Below are 6279 nucleotides of genomic sequence, written 5' to 3'. Positions count from 1 at the left end.
ATATAAATCAAAACGTAAAGGTTATTCCTGATTTATTTCTTGAATTATTTTATAATTAAAGGCGTTAAGAAACCTTTGGTGACCTCACAGTTTAAATGTCTATCGTAGGTTAGGTTGGTCCCCTCCGTAAAACATTCAGTATGCCTTCGGAATATACAAATATTAACGGTCGGTATGAGCTAATGATGGCCTTGAACTTGAACGTTTCGGTTCCCGGTTTGACGACGTCCACATACGGTACCAGTTGAAATGGCGTTAAACGTCAGACTGAAGTAATTTCTTGATCATTTCGTGGAAACATCCCAAACTCATTAATTCTTGATTTTATAATAGGGGGAAACATAATTATATTAAAGATCATAAAAGCAAAGGCTTTTAATCGGGCATCGGCAAAATAGCAAATATGATATTTGATCAGCTCTGATTAATATAATTCAGCTATTTCTATAGAAATCTAAATTACATCATTATAAATTTGATAAAAAAAGATATATACACAATATGACATAGACGACCGCATAGCTAAAAAAACTTGATTGCTTTTGAAATAATAGCTAGTCATTTGAATTGCATACCATATCTTTAAATAAAATAGGTTTCAACTTGGCTTCCGCTTACCAGGGACTTTCTTTTCTAACGGGACTTGTCTCTATTATTTTTAATTAATTTTATTATTATCATGTATACATAAAATGTCCATCTGCTAACTTATATTCTATTTTTCTATAGAAATAGGCTATTTTGCCAGTTTGAATTAAGATATTTCACACAGTGCCGGCAATATATAACTGCCTTTTATTTTACAACAAAGAAATATAGATTGCATGTCGACTGCTTTCCTCATTCAATAATTCTCGTGAAATGTACGAGCTTATCATAGATAGCCGATAGAGCGACGATATAATTTATAGGTCAACAAATGAGGGGGGTCAACAAATAACTTAGAAGGGTCCTGATCCCGAAACCCGGGCTTAAAAACACGAAATCCGGAGGTCCCGAATTTAAATAAATTAAAATCCCGACATCCCGAAATTCGAAGAAAGAAATCCCCGGGGATCCCGAAATCCTGAGCTTAAAAGATACGATCGATAAGGCCTCCTATCCCTTCCTCATAAATCTCATAAATGATGAATAAAAACTTTATTGGTGGTACACCATCAGGCTGTTGTTTGATATGTATACACGAGTGGGGGGCTAAATCACTGTTATTTTAAAACTCTCTCCCTTTAAGCAACGACACATTCCAAGCCCCCCCCCTTTTCCATTTCCATTTTTTTTAATCCCACATCCCCACTTTTATCTATCCCTGTCCGGTAAACATAAAAACAGCTTACCTGTTGGTGACCTTCTGCTGTTGTTTTTTTCTATGGTCGGGTTGTTGTCTCTTTGGCACATTCCCCATTTCCATTCTCAATTTTATTGTTATAATTATGCCCTGACCATGGCCTTTTAGGGATTATTTTTTTTATTCATATTTTTACAGAAGTAAAATGTCAAAATAGATCCATGTCTGTTCCTAGTAATCACTGCTTCTGAAATTGGTTGTGACTTGTGTATGCCTTTTTGAGACCCCTCGCCCATGTTTCACATCATAAAAACACAACTTGTACAAATCTTTCTTTGTAAAAATAGAGGAAATTACTGATTTTTTTCATCAAAAAAACGAGCAGCACGTTTATATTTTACTTAGAAAGCTTGCGAAGTTGTTTTTAACAATTTTTTGGGCTAAAGTTGCGAGTTTGACACAAAAAGAAGGGCCTCGCGGCCACTTCAAAAGCTTGCCCATCTGTGGGCGATTAATAATTGTTCAAAAAAATTATACCACACGAATCGGGTGAGTTTTGGCTATCTTACTTTCAAGATGGGCAACTTAAAATTACTCCACTCACCTGTATCGTGGCTTTCTGTAACCCACTACCATCTGCGAAGCGGCAAAGAGGAACAACAATGCGTAACTGCGCATGCTCGAGATCGTTCATTTCAAATAGTAAAATTAGCCCATACCGGACGGTATTGTCAAGAATTTCAATAACGGCCGGGAAACAGACTAATCGTAGGTACGTCGTCAACAGTGGTCGTAACAGACAAACGTTCATGTATATTGTCCCAGTCAATGGATGAATTTAATGTGTCAATTAATGGCCACAGCCACACTGTTTTGAATTTCATTCTATCATTTCAAGCCGCCATTGTGTTGCTGTGCAATGGTAATTTCTTGTTTTTCATTTTTGTATATCTGTTTTGTCTAGGTGCCATTTTGTATTTCCTGGTTTTCAAACTTGTTTGTTTTACAGTGATTAAGATTATTACAACACAATGCTAAATAAAATTGAGAATGGAAATGGGGAATGTGTCAAAGAGACAACAACCCGACCAAATAAAAACAACAGCAGAGGGTCACCAACAGGTCTTCAATGTAGCGAGAAATTCCCGCACCCGGAGGCGTCCTTCAGCTGGCCCCTAAACAAATATATACTAGTCCAGTGATAATGAACGCCATACTAATTTCCAAATTGTACACAAGAAACTAAAATTAAAATAATACAAGACTAACAAAGGCCAGAGGCTCCTGACTTGGGACAGGCGCAAAAATGCGGCGGGGCTGACTGCTGTGCCCTATTTTTGACATTTACAGACCACCAGAGTGATATCGAACCAGTGCTAGAAAACCAAAATATCCCTTTTTTAAAATTTTGGTGTGTTTTCAATAAAACTTTATCAGAAACGCAAAAATCGTAAAATTTGAAAGTCAAAGACAACCACTGTTGCAGTGACTTCGACGAGAACTTGAATATGTCACCAGTCTTCCCATTTCCATGAAATATAATTGATTTTCATTCTTTTATATGCATCGTTGCATTGCTTTTTTTTCTTCGTTTCGCTGTTAATTTTAACTTTTGGCTTTTATCTTAATTAATAAGATTGATTGTCATCGTACTTTTAAGATACGATTTTGTTGGTGCCTGTTTTCCTTCTCAAAACAGATTGCAATTGATTCTGTACTACAAAAACTTTTGCAGCAGTTTGTATTTGCCAAAATAAGTATATTTAAACTAAACAACGTGCAAAAGTGTGTCAGATCCTCTGTTACTGTTGAATGGCATGATATAAATCTAATTTTATTCGTCTTATGTAAGAATTCATGCGAAAGATTAAAATTTTATGAAATCTATAAACAGATAGATTCACACGTCAATGTCAAATTTAGACCACCGCTACAGTATGAAGTTTAACCGCAAAATATAAATAATAAATGTATATTTCACTTAATTGATCATCAAATGAAATGAAATATAAGTTGAATAGCCACGTGAATTTGTATGTAAACAGAAGCTGTGTGTTGAATATGGGTGAAGTTTGTATATTTCTTCTTAAAAGTTAACATTTAGATTAAAATCGTCCCGTTTCAATAGATTCTGGTACTAAGATGACCGCTTATGCCAATTTCGTTTTTTTTCGAGGATGTATTGGTTAGTTTATAAAAATGTATATACTATGAAATTTAGATCAAGGGGTTTGCCCGGATCACTTTATTTCATAGTATATTCCCTTTTCATACACTTTCCAAATTTGGCTAGATTGCGCTGTACTCTTTTCATGTTTTATGGAGCATATTTGTAAATTTTTTTTTCAAATATATCTTAAAATCAAAAGATTTTCTAATAGCTTGTATATGGTTTATAATGTATCTTATTTCTTTTTGAAGATGTCTTTATCAAATACTTTATAAACAAGTCTAAATTAAAAACAACGTTCAGACCTATGAGTGCGTTGGATAAAAACCGCGGTTTTATACGTGTGCATGTTAGATAAATTCCTTGCAGAGGGGTCTAAATACAGCACAAACAACATTTTCCAAAAGACCAAACAAGTGAAAAAGTATATTTTAACAAAACGCATTTCAATAACAGGTCGAACAACGGATGTTCTTAAACTGCCATTGGCCATTGCAATTGATCACAATATACTTTATAAGATATCTTGTGCAGTTTATATGATTTTTTTAAAAATATATAACATATCTTATTTAATCATCGAGATATATTTTCAACTTTATAAGATATCTTATAAGCAATACAATATATCTTGAACAATTTATTTATAAGATATCATATATCTTATTTAATATATGAGATATCTGATTAAAATATTAAAGATATCTTGTTTATTATTTAAAGTATTTTATTTTATATAAAATATATCTTATTTAGTATATAATATATCTTATTTAATATATAATATATCTTATTTAATATATAATATATCTTATTTAATATATAATATATCTTATTTAATATATAAGATACCGTATATAATATATAAGATGGTATCTTATTAAATACATAAGATATCTCATATATTAGATAAGATATCTCATATATTAGATAATATATCTCATATATTAAATAAGATATCTCATATATTAAATAAGATATTTCATAAACCAAATAAGATATATTATTTAGTTATAAATATATCGCTATTCACTTATAAAATATCTTATTTTATATATTCGATATATTATATAGTATGCAAGAAATCTAAATTACTTTTAAAAAAAGATATCTAATAGATATATCTATTAATTTGAAAAGATATCTTTTTTTATTAAAAAAATATACTATTTAGTTTAAAAGATATCTTATTGCGTTGAATAGACAAAATATATCTAAAATATCGTATGTTGTTTATAAAATGTCTTTGAAAACAAAGAAGATATTTTGTAACAAAATGAGATATGATCTTATATTCAAAATAAGATATCTAATTTCATTTATAAGATATGTCTTATTTAATTTGTAAGATATCTCAACTACTTTATAAGATATCTTACTTAATTTTAAAGATATCTGTTTTAACTTGATCAGATATCTTGAAAATGGAATCAATATAAGAACGGCTTGTCATAGTACATATCTGTTAAGGTGTTATGTATCACTGAAGATTAACGTAGAACATGACACGTCGAATTCGAAATATCAGATTGCGAGAATGACATGTTATCTGCACATCAAAGAAGCGCCATGAGAACTTTTTTGGCATTACAAAAATACTGTTGGAGTATGATATCGATAATTATATCTCTTGTGGAATATTTTAAATTATCCTTATTGAAGGAAGGGCAAAAAATACCAAAGGGACAGTCAAACTCATAGATCGAGAATAAACTGACAACGTCATGGCTTTGGAAAAGGAAAAGGAAAAAGACAAACAGACAAATAATAATACACATGACACAACATAGACAACTAAAAACTAAGCAACACGAACCCCACCAAAACCTGGGGGTGATCTCATGTGCTCCGGAAGGGTAAGCAGTCCTACTCCACATGTGGCACCCATCGTGTAGCTTATGTTTTTACAAATCTGGTAAATAGTCTTATTCGGTAGGTCATATTCGTGAAAAGGGATGGGGACTGTAGTTACTACACAAGTAACATATCCGATATCATCTGTGAAACAGTTATTCCATAACGGTCAACCAACTCGTGATGGTGTCCGTAAAATTTACGGAGAGATGATTTCAACTTCACCATTTGGAACTCTTGGTTTAATAGCTTCCTTGTGAGCAGCAATAGCCCTCTATCAAGGAAATCATGATAAGAAACACAAGCCCGGGAATATCGTATCAATTGGGATAGTTGTTCATCATGTCTTGAATGTCTTGAATATACTCTTGTTATTTTCTGCTTTACAGTAAGCAATTGACATTCAATATAACAATATCGTTGCACTACCGGATACAATCCCTGGCATCGTTTAAAATTGTAGTTTTACGATATGAACAACTTCAACAAAATTTTTAACCAAAAATACAAAGGTAATAAAGTTGATTTGCATCTTTATCTTATAAATATTTTGTAAAATGTGACAAATATGTGGAATAGTCCGTTTCTTAGAAGATTCACTGACTTCTAAAGTATGAATTACATCACAAAACATAATAAACGACATCATTAATCAACATTTCTACTTCATTAATATGCATTTTACTTAATGAACGAGCGATCGTGGTTTCTTCTTTCATATATAGTTTGTTGACAACGTCGTATAGCACTAACTAACCTTTTACACAGTTCGACTTTTGTCTTTGCTCTTCTATAACACGATATGAAACTTAAAACTGCTTTGTGGTTAACAAGGCTTAATTTACGATTTTGTACTGCCGCTCAATCTTTTTTTAATGTTTTGAACAATCAATTATTAGAGGATTTCCAACATCAGTAAAACCATGTATTTAGTACGTCACAAAAATGTTCAGGCGTGTCACGTGATGAT

Source organism: Mytilus edulis, chromosome 5, assembly GCF_963676685.1.
Source record: "Mytilus edulis chromosome 5, xbMytEdul2.2, whole genome shotgun sequence".
NCBI lineage: Eukaryota > Metazoa > Mollusca > Bivalvia > Mytilida > Mytilidae > Mytilus > Mytilus edulis.
This window is presented reverse-complemented; position numbering follows the sequence as displayed.